The sequence below is a fragment of the Pezoporus occidentalis genome, unplaced genomic scaffold (genome assembly GCF_034315485.1).
Source record: "Pezoporus occidentalis ecotype Australia unplaced genomic scaffold, CSIRO_AGI_Poc_V1 ctg47, whole genome shotgun sequence".
In the NCBI taxonomy this organism is placed as follows: Eukaryota; Metazoa; Chordata; class Aves; order Psittaciformes; family Psittacidae; genus Pezoporus; species Pezoporus occidentalis.
In genome coordinates, this window is record NW_026915802.1 from 1,485,802 (window position 1) to 1,505,992 (window position 20,191).

The 20,191-nt window shown below is 42.4% G+C and overlaps 1 protein-coding gene and 1 long non-coding RNA gene across 33 annotated transcripts in view; both read left to right on the forward strand.

Annotated features, from left to right (window-relative positions):
- NRXN3 (neurexin 3) overlaps positions 1-20,191 on the forward strand; it is a 1,035,236-nt gene that overhangs the window by 21,955 nt on the left and 993,090 nt on the right. The gene's annotated exons all lie outside the window — the stretch shown is intronic.
- On the forward strand, positions 15,880-18,430 carry LOC134172726 (uncharacterized). Its single transcript, XR_009967984.1, has 3 exons — positions 15,880-16,002; positions 17,106-17,251; positions 17,506-18,430. It is a non-coding gene; the product is annotated as an uncharacterized LOC134172726 (long non-coding RNA).

Genomic DNA, 20,191 nt, shown 5'->3' on the forward strand with positions numbered 1-20,191 from the left:
CTCTTGGGGAGCTGACATTGGCTGGTAATGCCTGCTGGTGGTATCCAGGAGTGGACTTGTGATGAAGAGGTGGAGGCCTGCTGTCATGGAGTTGGTATGGGAGTGGGAAAGAAGTGAGGCCCAGCAATAATGTTGAGGATAATAGGGTTTTGCAAAATTGGAATGACTTGGAAATACTGTGTATAATGCAACTTCTTAGTGTGTGCAACAATTGTGTAAATTTAAATGACAAGATCTAACCGTGATCCCTCGCCTGTGTTCTCTGATGAGGGAGCAGAAGAAGTTGAGCACGCAAGGGAAAACTGTACATGCAGACTGAGACCTTGAGCACATGAGGTCTGTAAGCATGTAAGTATGTTGGAAGAAATGATGCTTACAAGACCAGGAAATGTGTTCTTGGAGCAAGAAGACTTGAGAAGTATTGGGAAGACTTGAGAGTATTCTGCCGCCTTCAGCTGAGAAAGCTTTGTCACATCTGGTTAGATTTTTCTGTGTAAAGTAGTTGGTGAGGCTCCCCAGCCTCTCCCTAACAATTGAGATCTGGTTTATTGATAATAATTAGCACCCTGCCTTCTTATTCTCTGATTTAGTGGGCATGGTTTGTTTTCATCCCCTTCTTGTCCATTTCTTCCATACTGCCTTTCCTTCTGCATGAGCAAAGACCAGTGTGAAGTGATGAGGGCAGTAAGGGTCTCTCTTCTGGATATAGCAGGTGTTCCCTGTACTGCAACGGGGAGGGCTGATGCAGAGTAATTGGTTGACATGTCAAGTGGGTCGACATATCAAGAATTACTAACTAACCATCCCAGAGAAGGAACAAGGCATGCCTTTTTGTCAGCAGTGCAGCTGCTTTTGCATTGATAATGGCTAGATGAAGTGGATTTCAGCTGAGCATGTCTCCTGTTTCTTTGGGAGAGAGGGGAGACACTTTGGGTTTGTCTGAGTTCTTCTTGGGTGTCAGCTGTTGAAATATATGGTGGTGAATTATACACATGCAATATGTATGAAGTTGAACTAGATACTACTATTTTTATTGTTCTCTGGTTTCCGTCTTTCTCTCTTCAGCCAAATGTTTCCTTTGCTGTGGGATGTGCTGCTGTAGCATGTTCTTTTCATCTGAGGCTCAAATGACACTTGGTTTCTTGGCACTGAACCAAGACAAAGACATTTTGCTTCACTGGGGGTTATGGTGCAACACTTACTGGGAACAATGAAGTCAGGTTGTGAGAAGAAAACACATGATCCTCCCTTCCGTTCCTGTGAGATGGATCATCTAAAGAAGTATATAGAGAAGCCAGCAGAGCCTTCATAGTGAAAGCCATGCTGGTGCACGCCACCTTCAAAAGCAGAAAAAAGCTGCTGCCTATCATCTGTTTGTTTTGGTGTTTAGTGTTTTTTTTTTTTTTTTCCGGGGGGGGGGGGGGGGGGGGTAGTGGTGAAGGCAGAGTTTGTGTTCCTGTGTCCTGTCTATACTGTCCAAGGTTTGAATGCCTTTTTCCACCTGGTCTTTGTGCTATGGGCACAGTGCCAAATTGCACATGAGTATTGTGAAGGGTCAACCCAGGAGACCTGGGTTAAGATTGAGTCTAAGTCCCAGGCACAGCACATTTGGTAAGCTGTACTTTTCCCTAAGGGGCTTTTTTCCTCATCTCGCAAAATAGCTCTTGTAGATTGGTATGACTGATGATGTCCACTCAGGAGAAGCAAATGCTGTGTAGTCAAACAGGTTGGCATGGAGAGAAGCAGAAGTGTTTTGGAATGGAGCCAGACAGTGAAATAGAAAGGCTTCAGGTTGTGTGTACCATCAGTTAGGCGTCTGAGAGCTGTGGGTCAGCACAGCTTCCTCTTGAATTGTAGACTTTGATTTTCATTGTGGTGCTGGGGCTAATTTGTTTATGTTGTTATGGCCATGTTGTGCATCACCTCTCTAAGTAGAGGGGAAGAGTGTGTTTCTTTGGGCTGAGCTTCTGTTTTGCCTTCTGTACTGCTTGTTTCTTCCTTGATGGTCCTCTGTGGTGTCACATCCTTTAATCCTTGTGCAGCAAAGGTTAATGTTAATGCTGTGTGTGAGGGAAGGAGTCCCTGCTGGCACACAAAAAGAATCATTTAATAAAAAAGTAATCATTTATCAGTGGCTCCAGTCTGTCAAAGGTCACTTATTGATCCATCTCTCATTGTGAGTCAGGCCCTCTGTTTAATGACCTAATTCCCAGGTAACTTTCTCTGTTATTTGGTAGAAGTGGTGCTAGGAAATCCTGCTTATTATAGGAATGTCACTCTTGGCATGTCATGCCAGGGAAAAAGAAAAAAGCCTTGCAGTAATCTCAGCTATCCATGCTTTCAAGTGCTCCCAGTCCTGCTTGTTTTGTACACTTGCTATCTCAAGGAAACCAAAAAATGCAAGGATCATGGAGGTTAAATGCTCTTTTGCTGCTGGGGAAGTCTCTTCAGGCCAGAACTCAAGTACAGTAACAGGAATGATGTAGAGGAAGGTAAGACACTTGTGAAGTGGTAATCATTCCTTGTGCCCTAATTTAGTTAGGAAGAAGTAAAGACAAACACAAGAGAAGGCTCCAAATATAATCAAATTTTGTTGAAAGTGTCTGGCAGGCATTCCTCTTCCTTCTGGTCCTCTAATATGAGCTGTAGGAGAGCACACAATGAGATGTGAAGATGTCACGTTTTTGAGTGGTTACAGAGAAATTGAAAAGCAGCATGTAATCCGCTCACTGCAAGGGATAGCATTCACCAGCACTTCTAATGTGATACCCCTTTGGAAACCTCCTGAGATGTAAAAATCCTATGGGCTTAACTAGTTGTGGTGCTTGTAGGAAGGTAAGTTTTACAGCTTTCTCTGCAAATCCCATTCACATGCTGGTTGCCAAAGGCTGCTGTACTTTCCCGCTTGCCGTGTCTCTCACTTGTACCTTATTCCCACACAGCACAAAAATACATAATACAGTGTTTTGCATAGAGGCTTTTTATAGGCATACTAAAAGTGGCATTAAAAATATAGTACTTAATAGATCCTTTGCTGCAAGCGCTGCTGCATGTAATATTCATATTGTTCTAGAGTGCATGTGCACAGGTAAGGTGGGTAGCTCAAAAAGGCTGCAACCTGCAGTGCACTGAATGGGAAAGAGCAGGAGGAACCCAAGCCAGAAGGACTGGCATAAATTGACAGCAGTGGAAACTGAGACAACATTTTATGACATGATGTTGTAAAGTTAATAGAGTTAACCATGTTTTATGTCTTTATCTACAATCACAGTTTCTGAAACAGGATACAGAGGGTTGATCTGAACCAGAACAGGCAGATGCTGGACTGGAAATGAAAAATGCGACTTTTCTGTGGCAGTTTGCATCTGCTGTGGTGTGTGCATTGTTGAGGCTTTCTCCTGTGCTCCAAGTCTCAACAGAACAGAGAGGAAGTTCACTTCTTTTGAAAATGCCCAGTTTAAACTTAAGGAAAAAAGAACAGCTCAAAATTCCATCTTCAGGGCCTGTTGGTGTCTTTGATTATAAAATATTCCCTGCTGTAAGCATCTAATAAAAAATGTAGGACAAAAGAGTACTTGCTAGCCTTACTGAAGCCAATGAAAATTGTTTCTGACTTCAGTGGAGCATATTTCCTTACTTCTCCTAATTCTTTGAATAACATTAATCACCTTCTTCCCCCAACAATTGTATGCTCTCTACACTTAGAACTGTGCATCTGAGAACAATAGTAATTGAGGGAGGATCCATCATCTGCTGAAACCATGACTTTTGGCCTTTCCTGTTTTCTTGATGGAGTAGTGAATATCTCTGATTTGTTTCTTTGCACCCTTTTTACTGAAGCATTTCTCCTGGAGTGCCTCACTGGAATTTCCCAAGACATGTTGCACAGTAAATGTATTGATACCCTCTGCAGACAAGTACAGTTTATGCAGTTGTATTTCACCATGTGCTGTAAGTGGAGGTCACAGATTTTTCTGTTTCTTGTTTCTAGTGGGAGCAGGTGTGTGTGGCACTTCTCTGATATTCCGCAGGGACCAAACTCTCAAATACCTCGTAATGTGTGATAGGTGCCTGTGTGTGTTTCTGTTTGGGATCTCTTCAAGCATATGTGTAGAGAAAGGCTATAAAATTTCTCTGGGGATTTCATTGCGAGCTGTCGGAGCGGTTAATGAATAGCAGCAGGGTGCTATGTGGGTGTTTGCTCCAAGTCTCTGATTACAGAGGGCAGAAGCTTGCACTTTTTCACTCAGAAGAAAAATGAAACAATAGTATTTTTCTTGGGGACTTCTTTTTTCTCTTTAGAGTGAACACACTGACTGCTCCTCACTGGTGCATGGGTGTCAGCTGAAACTACTCAGGGCTGTGGTTCCCTGCAAGCTACATGGGTAAAGAAAGATTTTGAAGAAGGAGGTTCTGCTCTGGCTCCTCTCAGGGTACATTATTTTCCATGGTTATTGATGGTCTTGTAACTCTCCAGTGGCAGAGCAGAATGGAGTCCTTAAGTGAGCTGTGAAAGGCCATCAATAACTGTTGGAAATAACATACCAAAGGCCGGTCCCTTCTAAACCCAGTTAAAAGCAAAACCTGGTTTTAGTCTTTGAATCGGCAGAATTTGTTGTTTGGTTAGATTTTCACTTAAGGTGCGGGAGTGGCCATGGTGGCTGGAAAACAGCTGCTTTGGAAGATGGCAGAGGGGCAGGCCTGGGACTGGAAATGAAACTTACTTATTTTTATTCTGACAATGGAGGGAAGGAGAAAGGAGCAAATGAATTCCGTGGCCTACAGCAGGAAGCACAGAAATGTGGATGTCAATTGGCTTGTGGGTTGTGTGACATGAGGGAGCTCTTACTCTATTTCCTGATCAGCTTTTTACTGCAGGTACCCAGCTCTGGAGTTCAGGGTCTGTTCCGGTGATGGAGGATAATGTTAATGTTCACAGCATCTGATGCAGGCCAAGAAGTGATACTCATGTAGTTGCCTTATCAACAACATCAGCTATCAACACAGTAATACATGTTTTTGCAATGATACCCTTGCAGGTCAGAGAAAGTGGGAACTACTGCAACCTTTTTATTTTTTAAATTGAAATATGTGGCAGATAGTTTGTAGCTACACAATATAACTATTGGCAAAGCAAGTGAGGAATAGAATCTACTGCTTCAGCTTTGGACAGCTTTTGATCGCTGAAGTGCTGTGTTACTATAGAGAGTTTACGGCACACAGTTCAGCACTTCCAGATTGGATAGAATTAGGTACCGATTATCCAGTTTATTTTGAAAGATATTTGCCATTAAACTAAGTAGAACTTCCCATTGATAACATACATTTTTAAATTTTGTGGTGTACTTTTAAAGCTTTTTATGCACATTTTTAAAAAAGCCCCAAACTAACCACATTACATCTTTAAAATGTTCTGCACAGTATCATGATAGTGGTATCACATGATCACGGTATCACAGACCCATGATCATGGAAGTGTCAGCTTTAATACCTTTATCCATTCCCCTTCTGTAAAACAGAGCTAGTGTTGTTTTAGCTCCTTTCCTGATGTTGGGCAGTTAAATTTTGTGACACACAGTCACTTGCCTTAGATTGACCTATGAGGCATTAGTTGGTCTAATGGTGACCATCCTTGTAGGTGATGAATATAAGGTAACCTCATTTGGCTTAAACCTTTCTTGTTATGAGATGAATTAAATTAGATTTGTTCTGTTGACCAAGAATACAGAACCATGAACCCCTCAGCTGATGTGTGCTGTCTTGGTAAGCCACAGGGAGGCTTAACTGTGTGTCTGTGCCTCTAATATGTTACCCAGACCTCATACTCATCCATTCAGGGCTGTCTTTTCTCCAGTATTTTTCCTAGCTTATAGTAAGAGGTTTTTGCATCAGAGACTTTAGTACAAACAAGCTGTGGTTGACCTTTTAAACCAAACAAGCTTGCATGTTTCCAATATGAAGAGACAGCAGACAAGCCTCTAGCTCGAGGCAGAAGGTAGAAAAGAAAGGGAGGGATGAATATCAGAGGAGCAGGAATAAAGAACGTTGACCTTGCTATGTGGAGCAGATTAAAAACCCAAACTTTTGCTTGCTTTGTCTATATGTCTGACATGCTGCAAGGCACTTTGTAGGAGGAGTCTCTGCTCTGTGGAGAGAGGAGGGAATGTGCCTCTGTGTATTTATAGACCATAAATATTTGTTTTATGCAGGTTTTAAATTCTTGCTCTCATCTGAAGATCCCAAAGTTGTTCTTGGACTTGGCATCTGTTCAGCCCCGTAGAGGACTCACATGCATGTAAAGTCTGCTGTAGGAGTCAGCTCTGCCTTGGGATAAATGCACTGTCTTTGGTTATTCCTAGGCGAGGAAGGTTCAAAAGAAAGGTGCACTGAATTAATGTCACATGTGTGCTCTGGCCCTTGCCCATCCTGATTGTTTTGCCTACTTCATCCATGTTAGAGACTGCGCTTCTCTGAGAGTGTTTTCTAGAGGAAGCTCAATGATTGCTGTACTCTTGTTTTTTAAGGGATTCAGTGTATTTTGTCCCTGGAATCGGGCAGCAGGGCTGACTTAAGAGTGTGCTGGCTGAACAGGTAGAGGGCAGTTGGCAAGATGGAGCAAGCTGCAAAAGGTGAAATGTGAGGCAGGGATTGTGTCTCGGCTGTTCTTATGGAAGGGCGTCTAAAAGTCATAGTGACAATTTTGCTTTGAAAGTTGCCTGAAAGACTGTGTCTATACCATCTGTTTATGCTTCCTTAGGGTAAGTGCTTTTTGCCCCTTATCCTCACGTTTTAAACTATGTTTACTACATTTACCTCTGACTTCCAGTGATGTATCCTTTTTACCTAGGGACTGACATTTCCCCAGATCATGTTAAAGCATTCTATGATTCCAGCTGATGACAAAGAAATGCAAATATGAGTGCTGTGAAAGTGTCCCTGGGCTATTACCAAATACAGATCAGACACTTTGGAGTTACTGTTTATCTTTGCATGAGCCCTAATTCGGTCTGTATTTCTTTGGTGTCCTGGTTTTGGCTGGGATAGAGTTAATTTTCTTTCTGTTAACTGGTAGAGTGTAGTTCTTGGATTTAGAATGAGAATAATGTTGATAACAAAGGGATGTTTTAATTGTTGCTGAGCACTGCTTACACTAAGTCAAGGACTTTTCAGCTTCTCACACTGCCCTGCTAGTGAGGAAGCTGGGGTTGCACAAGAAGCTGGGAGGGGACACAGCCAGGACAGCTGACCCCAACTGACCAAAGGGATGTTTCAGACCATATGGCATCATGCTGAACAATAAAACTGGGGGGATTTGGCCAGGGGGTGGCAGCCCACTCCTCCAGGACTGGCTGGGCACTGGTTAGTGCATGGTGAGCAATTGCATTGTGCATCACTTGCTTTGTATATTCTTTTGTCATTATTTTCCCTTCCTTTTCTGTACTGTTAAACTGTCTTTATCTCAACCTGCTAATTTCACTTATTTCTCCCTGATTCTCTCCCTCTTTCCACTGGGGGGGGGGGAGCAGAGCGAATGGCTTTGTGGTGTTTAGCTGCCTGCTGGGTTAAACCACAACACCTGGCTAGGAATGTATTTGAGATCTGAATCAGCTGTCAGGTTTTAAGTGCTGAGTAAATGGGAGTAGAATTTCAGATTCTCTGTTGATGCTTGTGATCCATGGATTTTAAGGCCAAAAGTGGCCGTTATAATGGTCTACTCCAATTGCCTGTGTAATGGAAGAAGCTATATGAACTACAGCATATGCTTGTATATAGTGAAGCTATTTTGGAAACTTAAAACATTCTTGGGTACAATACACTAGGGACAGCTTCTTCCCCACACCATCCTTCAGCTTTGTCTTAAATCCTTTCTAATATTTACTGACCCTCTGGGGGTCAGACTGTGCCTTCTCATGTGGGGTTTCTTTTACAATATTTATCTTGATCAGGGTAGGAGCACAGGGCTGCAAAAGACCTCCTGAATTCTATGACATACAGCTGTGTATCTTCTAAAGAAAATAAAACCGGTAAACCCGTTGTGATGTCTGCCTCCTTCCTGGATGGATGGATGGATGGACGGATATTTCAGAACTTCAGTCTGCAGATTGTTAAAAGTGCTGTTTTAATTCCCAGTATATACTTCCTTATAGCCAGTTTATACACCTTTGTTCTGGTGCCAGTAAATCTCTACCAAAGTATTCAAAGTATTTATAGACAGTAGTCATCTCTCCTGGCCTTCATCTTCTTAAGCTTAAAGTGCCATGTTGTCTTAGTCTCTTCTCATGAAACAGGCTCTGGGTTGTGTGGTTCATCCTCAGAAGCTCTCTTGAAACTTGCTTAATCTGGCTTCCTCCTTCATGAACACAGGTGATCAGAATAGCATGTGCTGTTTCAGAGTGGGTCTAACCAGTGTCTGGCATGATAGCTGGAGGCAAGTGTCAGATGTTTAGGGACTCTGGGTACTGCTGTAAGGTAATGTATTGCCAGGCTTGTGTGCGCATCTTCCTATCAGGTCTCAGCACATAACCCTTGCGTTTTAAATCTCTGCGCAAACTATTTTAGCTTATGTGGTCTTTACAAAGCAGAAGGATCTGATTGTCATGCGATGGTTGACGGATGTTGGTCCTTTTGGTGACATGGGCTCAACTCCTGCTCCAGAGGCACTGGGGGGGGATTTCCTAAACCCCAGATGTTGGGGATAAGGTGGAACTGGGTAAGTCATTTAATTCAGAAGCCAGTGTGCATTTAATTCAGAAGCTGTTAGTGCATCTATGTTAAGCATCTACCTAATGTAATTGCCCAACCAAATTGATTTATGAGGTCAAATAATCTGATAGACAATACACTTGGCACAAAATAGATCCTCCTTTAGTGTGATTGAATTGTAACACTTCTTTGATAGTACGTGGATCTGAGCACATCTGCTTTTTGAGAACATGATATAGTTGTGTGTAATACTTCACATATGAACCTGAACATGCCTTAAATAAAAAGCAGATGTGAAATGGGAATTCATATGATGCCCTTCTGGGGTGGGATTACATATGGATATCAAGCTATTTGAGTCTTGTGTTGATAATGAAGAACAACTGTAATGAGAATGTAAATTAGGGGATCAAGTGCAGCCTCAGTAAGTCTGCAGACAACACCAAGTTGGGTGGGAGTGTTGGTCTACTGGAGGATAGGAAGGCTCTGCAGAGGGATCTGGACAGGCTGGGTTGATGAGCTGTGGCCAGTGGTGTGAGGTTCAACAAGGCTCAGTACCAGGTCCTGCACCTGGGACACACAACCCCATGCAACGCTACAGGCTTAGGGAAGAGTGTCTGGAAAGCTGCTAGGCAGAAAAGGAGCTGGGGGAGCTGACTGACGGAGCTGAACATCAGCCAGCTTGTGTCCGGGCAGCCAAGAAGGCCAACAGCATCCTGGCCTGTATCACAAATAGCGTGGCCAGCAGGGCCAGGGCAGTGATCATGCCCCTGTACTTGGCACTGATGAGGCTGCACCACGAATAATGTGCTTGGTTCTGGGCCCCTCAGTACAAGAGAGATACTGAGGTGCTGGAGCTAGTTCAGAGAATGGCAACAAAGCTGGTGAAGGGTCTGGAGAATAAGTCTCATGAGTAATGGCTGAGGGAACTGAGGGTGTTTAGTCTGGAGAAGAGAAGGCTCAGGGGGTCCTTATTGCTCTCTGCAACTGCCTGAAAGGAGGCTTGAGCAAGGCGAGTGTCAGTCTCTTCTCCCAGGTAACAAGTTATAGGACAAGAGGAAATGGCCTCAAGTTGACCAGGGAAGGTTTAGATTAGATATTAGGAAAAAATTATTCACCAAAGGGCTTGTCAAGCATTGGAACAGGCTGCCCTGGGAAGTGGTTGAGCCACCACCCCTGGAGGTCTTTAAAAGCTGCACAGATGTGGCACTTGGTGACATGGTGGGCTTGGTAGTGCTAACGGTTAGACTCAGTGATCTTAAAGGTCTTTTCCACACAAATAACTGATTCTATAATCCTATTGTGTGTGCATACCACCCTATAGTGTGATACTGTAAGAGAGAATTTAAATACCCAAAGTCAGGAAAATGAAAGTTTCTGTTCCTGTAACACTACTAAAATCTCTTCTCCATATGGTGTATTTAAGCCATAATTATGATAAGATCCACAGGAAAAAAAGAAAATCTTACATTTGTACTTGGGGCTAAATCATGGTTATAGTGGGAACTGGATGTTCATGATCTCTGAATGGTACACAGTTAAATAGTCAACATAATAAATATGTTTGTATTGCATATGGCACAATTGTTAAAGAAGAGACCTGCAAGTCAAACATTATTTATAGCAGGGTGCAGTTGCATTTCTTAGTATTGTATTTAATGGTTTCCTTGTTAGAGTTTGAAACGTTGATAAATGCAGAGGTGCCAGGAGAGTAAGACAGGAGTTTCATCCCTCAGTAAATGTGAAATGATTTGTCTTTTATCCTTAACAAGGGAAGAGGGGCTTTTACAATAGAGGGTTCTCCAGTTGAGCAGACAAAAGTATATAGCTGGATCAAGTGATTAGAAGCTGAAATATACAAATTTGGACTAGAAGTAAGGTGTCTGTCTTTAACAGCTGTGATAATTAAGCCCTGAAAAATGTCATAGGAGTTGTTACTAACTCTCCATTAATAGGAATCTTTAAGACAGGATTGGCTTTTTATTTATTTATTTATTCCCCCCCCCCCCCCCCCCCCCCCCCCGTTTCAAACAGAAATTAATTCAGAGAAGTTCTTGGGTCAGATGACCCCCAGGGATGTTCTCTGGCTTCATAATTTGTGAATCCTCCCTGAGTCATATTCCAGCCTTGGTTATAAAAAAAAAATGATCTTTGTGGTTGAGACACTAGGAATCACAAAAAATGTCTGTGGCTCGCATTCCTATCTATAAAATGAATGTACTATATTTTTCCTCATATGGATGTAGAGAGTTGAGATGCTTCTGTTCAGAGAAGCCTAGGATCTATAGGGCTGTGTCCATTTGAGTCAAGATGGGTGTTTGCAAGTAGGATTCAGGGACACTCATCTCTGGTGTTGAATAGTAACAGATTATCTGCCAGAAAGTGGCAGGGCAGAGGTAGATTGGATCACAGCATCTCTTGCTTACATACCTGGCATGTGTATGTGGTGCCAAGTGAGAGGATGACTGGCTGACACAACTGCTTTTTGATGCTTACTTTGCCTGGGAAGGCCTGTGTTCAGCAATGCCAGGCTGACTGCAAACAGAAATGCGTATGTGGGGAAATCCCTCTGTTTCTGGATGTATTTTTCTAGATGATTCAAGCTCCTTAATTGCCAGTTCTGTGTTGTATCTGGGGCTATAATGGAAGCTGGGGATTGAAGTGGGTGGGAATGCTGGAAGTGGTAGGTGATAAATGGGCTGAAAGCTACTGATAATTTTTCTAACCAGTGTTACAGATCTTCACTCCTGTCCTCTCTGTGGAAGGATGGTATAGACACAAAAAGTCACCATGACCCCTTAAGAATGTGCACATAGAATTCACAATCACCGACTCCCATGGTGTGGGCAGTGAAAAGCTTCTGCCAGAACATTGTTGGTCACGGCTAATTTACACTTCTGCCACCTCACTGCTGTGCAGTTCCCACCTGCTGCAAGTGTAAGGGAAGTTCTTGGTCCCTTTTGGCCCTGGGGTTGCCCTTCCCAGCTGCATACTGCACAGCACCCTCAGCCTGCCACCGTGCACCGTCAGTTTTTCAGGAGCTAACTGGATAAACTGTACTCTAGAGCCCATTGAACTTGCCTGTAACAGTGCTTAATTAAAGTGCAGAAAGTTTGAAGAGATAGGAAGTTAAGGCTTAATGCAATAACGAAATGGCACTATTCCACCATCTGCTTCTTTCAAGATGCTAATTGCTTCCTCATATTTGTTTGTTTTAATTAGGAAAGAACCTTGATTAAAATGGAATGAGGAGGGATAAGGGTAGAGGAATGGAAGGCAGGGAGGAGAGGAAAAGGAGAGTACAGGAGAGGGAGAAACGAATGGAAGATGAAGGTTTGACCATGCTGCTGAGCACTGGTCAGCAGCTCTAGACCAACCAACTAGGAATAAGTATTTTGGCATTCGTGGATACAGCTTGGACAAGCAGCATAGTGTCACTGAGAAAGTCATACAAGATGAAGGGAACAAATGAAAAAAGCAAAAACATTTTTCATGGAGCAATCTTTGTTTTAACTGCTTCTTGCCCACTTCTGCTGAGTCTTCTCTGATTGTGCACCGTGACTGCAGCGCTTTGCTTTTTCAGTCTTGAGTAATAACCCACATGGAAGAAAAGGTAAACAGACTTTCCCTATGTTCATGTCTTTCCTCTCCCTTGAACTACCATCCGTCTGCATTAAATTTATCTTGGAAAGACTTCAGTTTTATTAGCAGCTCCAGGTAAAAGAATTTTCAAGTGATTGATAACCATGTCTGCTTTAAGAATAATGTCAGCAATTTTCTGAATAGATGACCAATAAAAGAAAACTTAAAAAGGAATTAAAAACCACACTGCCCCATATTCTTAAGTAGTGGCTTTGGCCAAAAGTTCAGGGATAGGAGCTTGGAAACTTTTAATTGGATTCATCTAACTCCCCTTTGTCTCTCCTTTTTCTGTTTCTTTCTCCATGCCTTTTTTCCCCTCTCTTCTCTTTCCCCTTTTTAACCCTCTTGAGAGTGAAGTCTGATTTCTCAAGTAGGTATAAATGTAATTAAAGTCAAACACAGCTCTTAAAAAAGGGAAGCAACTAATTTCTTTTCTGGACCATTGGTGTTGTGGGCAGATCTTGATAATGGAAAAGCACCAACCTGGGAGCATGAAATGGGGATACTGGAGTCACTGAAATAATAAAATGCTTAATAGCATGATGAGTAAAAATGCTTGTTTTATAGGAGACTATAAGCCTTGTGTTATTCTGGTTTTACCTCTTCTTCCCCTCCCTGCTGACAGAGGCTGTAGTTTTGACATACCCAAATCTAGTGTCTCAGGGTTTCTCACTCTTTCCTTTGTATGCCACTTAGGAATTTTTTTTTTAATACTGTTCCCTATTGGGCAGTAATTCCATTCCCCTGTGGCAAACTGAAGAAGTCTTGTGGTCAAAGAAAAATCTTAAATTTACTTAATCTCTTACCTAAAAATGGAAAAAAAAAAAAAACCACCAAGATCCCCAAACCAAACCTCTAACATGATCAACCGTTAATGGATTGGTGTTTGCTTTGATAGTTGTGCAAAATGTATATGCTTTACATTACAGGCACATCCCCTTAGCTTAGCTCCCACCTGTAGCACTGGCTACTTCGTTATTTGCTATTCTTAAATTTAATCAGTATGACCACTGCTTTGTAGCAGACTAGTGTGTATGTATATAAACAATCATTAATCAATATGTATGGACAAATATTTTGTGGCTGGGAAGTTTAGTACATGGATGTACTGTGATCTGTGGATCTCTGGTTGAAAATCAAATGCTTTAATTTTGTCCTTTAAATACAAAGTAGTTGTCCCCTTGGGGCAGGATAGAAGACTCACTGGACCAATTCTAATCACATTGCTTAGTGTTGCGCATTTGAATACCTCTGATACACAAGCTATAAAAGAACCAAAGGAGAATTCAGGTTAGTAGGGACCACAGACTGAGTGGTGTGCTGCGATACCTTTGGGTTTCTGGGAAATGGCAGAATCACCATCCCTCAAAGTGTTCTGAAAGCGTGTAGATACGGCCCTCAGTGACATGGTTTAGCGGTAGCCTTCCGCAGTCCTGGGGTAAAGGTTGGACTTGATGATCTTAAAGGGTTTTTCCCACCTAGCTGGTTCCATGATTCTATTCTATTCTTTGGATGTCTCCTGTTGCTAAATTAATTTGGTTTCTTTTTGTGTTATAAACCCCATCAGGATCCGAACTCAGTATGATACGCTTAGCTTCATGCAATTCTGGTCATCCCACCTAGTAGATACATAGAAAAAGTTCACCAAACCCTCAGTGGTATCTCTGGGAAGAGATGTGGAGGGACTGGGATTCCTCAGATTGTGAGAAGTGGACTGGGACTCCTCAGGTTGTGAGAAGCGGGCTGGGACAGGGAGTGCTGTAAAAGCCACAGTGGAACAGAGAAGGGGTATGTGGCCTCCAGTTCCTAGATTACAGCCAAGGCTGAAGTAGAGAGGAGAGGGTTGGCTTTACTAAAAGTGTGTGAATGTGTGCTTAGATGTTGAAAAGCAGGACATAAAATGGCTGAACAGGAGGCAGAATTCCAGTCTGGCAGTGGACAGTGTGAGATGGCACTGGAGCAAGAATCTGGTGAGGGAGAAAGGAGGGAGCAAACACCAGCCCCTCTTAGTACAAAATTGCTGCAGTAAAGACACAGCTGCTTTCAATGTGCAGAGTGTGAAAGTACTGAAAGAGGAGGTGCACTGGCTGGGGTGGCAGGGGGCATCAGTATCTAGCTGGTGTCTTGAAAAAACTTTCAACAGGAGATTTTTTTTCAGCTTGGTGTTACAGAGACTGTTGGGGATGAACATCTGGAGTGGAAGATGTCCCTGTGGGTTTTGGGATTCTTAGCTTTAATGGGTGTGAAGATTAACAGAAATTTGCTCTTGAAGTCTGTGAAATCAGTTGAATCAGTGTGGTGGGTCTGTGTGTCTTCCCCCTGATCTCCCCCCAGCAGGGATGCTTAAATCTTTTTTTTGACCTTATTGCTATTACCTACCTAAGCAGCAAATATTCTGCTAAGCACCAATATAGCCTTCCTACTCTGCTCAGTCATGCACTCATGCCTCTATGGTACTGTTACCTCAGACTTTATTTTAATTATCATAAAACAGCCTGGGGTTCTGTGGTTTAAAATTAACTAGTTGTGTGGTGAATGGCAGGTGTAGTTTGGTACAGTTTCAATCTTAATCTTTCCCACTAGTCAGAAAAAGCTATTGGGAATGGATATTTTAGGAGGTATATTTTGAATTTCTCTAATTCTGCTGCCGTGGACAAGCAGTGTGTGTCGTAGTGCAGCTGTATAGGATTCTCTTGGGAGACATCTGACAGAGAGCCAACAGTGAGCTGTAGTCCAAGACAACAGACTGGCTTGGTGCTGCAGAGTAACTGTATACTTTTATTGACATGTATTTTTTAACAGGTGACTACTTCTAGCCTGTATTTGTGAGGTAATCGGAGGACCACAGTAGGCTGATGGGTTTTACTTATCCATTCCTCTTTTCATTTAATTCTTTACAAAATCCTACCTTAGGGATTCTGTAAAACCAGTTTAAAGTGATGTACATCTTCCCTTTCCTGTACATTGTGGACACAGCTTTACTTTTTGCATCAGTACACATTGCACATGTATGAAAACCAGCCGCTTTGAAAGCAGCTTTTCATTTCTCTAAAAGACCAATGTTTGCAGTGAAACAGCAAAATCTGTGTATTTTCTTATAAGGCTAACTTAAATATAAAGGTATGTGCTTTTTAGCTTTTCCCCCTTTATTTAGATCTTAATTAAATGTATAGAGGCATTTTCTCCTGTCAGATGCATGTCCGTTTAACTTCCCTTTATTTTTTACTTTTGAAAGAAGAAGTAATTTTTTTTCTTCCAGAAAAGTGGAGGAATGTTGGTCTCTAAAGCAAGCTTAAATAGTTGTTTTTACTTAGCTGATCCTTAGTGCTAGGCAGTACTGCATAAAAGCCGTCTGACTTTACACCTTTCTCTTTGTCCTGATTTAACATGGTGTAAAATCACCCTACCTCTGAGTCTTTTAGGCGTTTTAGATGATCACTGGTGAAAAATGAAGGTAAATGTACCTATTTTTTCCTCACGTGATTGACTGCCTTTTCCCTGAGCCCTAAAGAGAAGTTCTCCCTTTGTGGGGTTTAGGGAAAACAGAAAGGTTGCAAATCTCCTGACAGAACAGTGCATAGACTGCAGGCTGTGATTCCTATTTAAAACAGAGTGTCCGATGTACAGATTCACTTGATTTGTATTTAAATGGGGAAGGTGAGTGCCCTGGTTTCCCACATTGTGTCACAGGAGGGAGGTATCATATGGCCAGGCTTGGCAGTCCTGGGAGATGCAGACCATGTCAGCTCCGCTCGGGGGACCTGCTGCGCTGGTGGAATGAGAGGGCTGCTTGAGGTGGGTCAGGAGTTGGGGCAGATGAAGGCTTTTCCTCTCCCTGCCATTGCCCTGCCTTTCTCCCTGCCTCCTGAGTAAACCTGCACTTCTTTGGGGCTCAGCCATCAGGAGTAACAAAAGAAAATCTACTGTCTTTTATAGGTGCATCTTGCCTTGCTTAATTTGAAAGGGGACTATTAATGTCATAAAGGAAAATAGGTTGCTCTTACCTGTGCTTGTCCAGCACTTTACAATCACTAATTAAGCTTTACAATATGGCTGCTGTGGTCTTAACTATATTCCCTGACAGAGCACTTTGCCTAAGGTCACGCAAACAGGTCATGAGCCTTCCTCTTTTGACCGCAGCGCATGTACCCTGGCTGCTAAGAGTATGAATCTTACTGCATGAGGAACGACCAAACAGCACAATATCGGCAGCTGATAACTAGGTAACATAGATAAAATGAGTTAAATTAATGTGTGATGAAGTTACATAGGGGAGAAGTTTGGCCTAGAATCTGGCAGCTGGCAGGTTGCAGGAACCATCTGTTGCCTGTGGTACCAAGTAATGATTTCTGTAGTTACTTCTAAATCTCAGTTACTTAACACAGTTTGGAAACAGAAGTTCTGCCAGGTTATTACAAGCACTTCAGGTATCTTTTAAGTGTTGATTAGAAAAGCTTTTCCCTCTTTCTCCCAGACTTATTTTTGTACTCATGACAGGTGTGGGGTGGGAGACTGGGGTGCTCAGTCTACCCAGGAATGAGTGCTCTCACTAGTGATTTTTTCTTTTTTCCAACCCATATGTTTCAGCTGTACCCTAGGCAGAGTGTCTCCTTAGACAGGGAGAGGAGTTTTACATGTTCCTTTGTTGTTTGCCTTACTGGTGGACGGTAGAAGTATCATTGTTGCTCCAGCAGAGGAAGTTTGTGGTGTTTAATTCAGAAACTGGGGCTAATCCTGCATCTTTTCTCATTGGCTTCCAGTGTGCTACCAGCTAGCAAAAGCTTTATGTGGGAGAAAGAGATGAAAACTGGTGCCAAAGAATAGTGAGAGCCATCACTGCCTTATCACCTATCTCTGGAGCTATGCGTAACTCCCCAGCCAGACACTAAGCTGAGCTCAGGGCCTGGTATGAAGGGGAAAAAGTGGGGCTGTTAGCAAGAACTGCTCATAATGTTTTTGTTAAAATAATGGCTTTTCAGACTGTGAAAACAATGTTAGCAGAAAGGATGTATTATTCAAACTGTTCAGATTCTTTTGTTGAAAGGGAGGGAAATATGTTTAAAATTGATTTGAAATGAAAAGTTATGCAATTGCTAGGAATGAAGCTATTTATATAGCAGTCTGTTTTCCCGCTTTTCCTATTCTATGCTCCTTTCCCAGAAGAAATAAAAAGAAACAACAAATAATGACTGGAAGTTACTATAATGAAAGCCAGGTAAATTAAAATGTTTCATTTCTAAATCCAGAAAATTCAATGTAAGTGCTGCGATATAATAAATGTTTCTTTGTTTTCCCTAGGGCTTTCATAGCAAACAGTTGTTCTTTGTCAGCTGTATTGCTGACTGTACGGAGATTTGTATATAGTATGGAAAAGCACAGAATATGTCCCGTGCAGGTACTGTGAAGATATTCCCTGACCCACTATTGCACCTGTACCCTGAGAGATTCTGTCCTGAGGAGCCACAGGAATTCAAGTCTTCTCATCACTCTCTCTTTTTCTTTTCTCTTCTTTTTTTTTTTTTTTTTTCCTATTTTTAAAATATGTGAGTTTGAATCCTGACTTGAGCAGGTTGAGTTGGGATTTTGAATTCGCAGCCCAGTCACTCAGAATGTCAATTGTCTTCCAGGGCACTGCACTGTGAGTCCCAAGGCTGGAAGCTCTTTAAAAGACCATTTGACTTTTAAAGGAGCACTCACAGGATAATATGTATCTTTTAGCTCTTTCTAAATCTACCAAGTGTGATTGATTTATCAATATGTAGCAACTAATGCTTAAATAAAGGGACATGTCTTCACCAGTGGTGTTGAGATGCTTCGTTAGAAAATTTGAAATAATTTCTAAAGGCATTAACTTCCATAATACTGCTAGTTAGCTGTTCCCAGCTCCCTTGGGTCACAATGAGGTACTAAGCTACCTGACAGGCTTTGCTTAAATCTGTGGCCCTGGCACGCTGCTGTCTAGTTTGGGGTTTTCAGAAATTAAATTTAATACAGGGTTTGAATAGAAGAGTGCTGGTGCAGTGTCTCCTGTCTGTTTCTCAGATGGTGATGGGTTATTCCCTGCCGTACTGTTTCCCAGTGTTTTTATCCAGCTTCATTTTAAAATGAATCAGGCAATTGTGCTATCCCCCCCACCTTCCTGCAGTGTTCTGGGTTCAATCCCAAGTGCTTCTGACAGCTCAGGATGCGTTCTCTGGACTTCCTGTTTTAGCTAAATTCTGTGGTTTTGTCACCCCATGTGTACAATGGTTCCTCTTATGCTTTGGTGCATGTACTATGTCCCTGCCTTTTTGACTGTGATTTACTTACTCCAGTAAATGTCATTACCTCATCATTAGGTGGTCCATTGAAATAAACAGATGAATCCTTTATACTTGAATTTTGTCAAAATCTTTTTGTTTTACACATATTAATGTTTCTGGGGGGTTTTCTACATTTCATAGTAGCAGATCTCCTGAGGAAAAGGCATAACTAGAGAGAAGGATCATAGAGCAAAATAGTAAAGCACAGAAATGCAATCCAGGAAGATGTACATGAACTAAAAGAACAGTAATGAAACCCCTGTCCTCTGTGTAGCTCCTCCCAGTCATTGGGCTCTTGGGCTCATAGGGGTCTTAAATGTAAATTTGTCTGATCCACACTCTTCCTTTCAAAAGAGATTCTACCATAAGAACTGTATTTCTGCTTTGAGGGTCCCTAGGGCTTGGAGCCTAGGTAGCTTTTACCAGAACTGTCTCAGTCCTTGGTTGTGAGGCCACTGCTGCAGCAGAGCGGCAGGTTTGTTCTTCCAGCTTTGCCAGCAGGCTGTCTGGGTTAGGCGGAGGATTGCTTGGTACACGCTGACAGGTCACCATGTAATGCTGCAGGCACAGGCCAGGATGAAATGACTCCTTGCAAGTACAACATGCCTAGCATATTTCTTACCTGTCCTATAATTGCTGGTTAGTTAGAACCTGGTCGCTATTGTGGAAAGCTCCAAGGCCTTTCCTTGATAATCTGGAAAGTTTTCAATATCCTGAGCCATTTAAAGCATTATCCTTTTCCAGCCAAGACACTGATGCTTAAAGATTTTTGCTAGCAGTCTATCTTGGCAAGATTTCCACTTCCATTCCCCAGCATGCTAGAACTGAGAAACCTATCTATGCATAACTTCTTGTCCTGTCCCCCCAGTAACCCTTAGGTAGAGGAGGGGAATAGGTTGGACTGAATTTTGGCAGGAATTTTGTATATCAGACCATGAAAATAGAGAGCTGGAAGAAGGCTGTGATTTCCCATGGCAGGGGATTCCCAGCCTACTGTTGTGTATACACCCACAAAAGGCAACATGTTTCTGGAGCTAGTGGTAAGGGAAGAATGCAGTTCAGAAAGCAGGCACCTACCTAATCTTACAGTGGCTGTAGACTTTTAGAATGCTTATGAGGCTGCCAGTGTCTTTGCTCCCTCATGCTGGTCAGCATCAGTCGCTGTGAGAGCTGTGTGAATGTGGATCCCTCACAGTTCAATTCTGATGTTTAACTGGCCTCTCCAAAAGGCATTCCCATTTGGTCCATAACCAGAGCATCGACTATCCAAGGAGCTTGGGAACTCAGATGAGCATTCCCTGCACTGTGGATGGCTTACCAGACCCGTTTGCTATGTTTGGGTGTTTGTGTTTGCTTTGTCGGAGGTCGGGTGGAAATTTTTGCACGAAATCATGTAGTTGCCATAAAATATGGCGAGTGCCACATGTTGCATAATGGGAAAATCCACATTTCCAGATGTCCTTTATTTCCAGGTTTCAGGGCCCTTTATTTCCAAGTGGATGCTGCTTATCTTCCCATGAGCCAGCAGACTGTAGGGAATGATC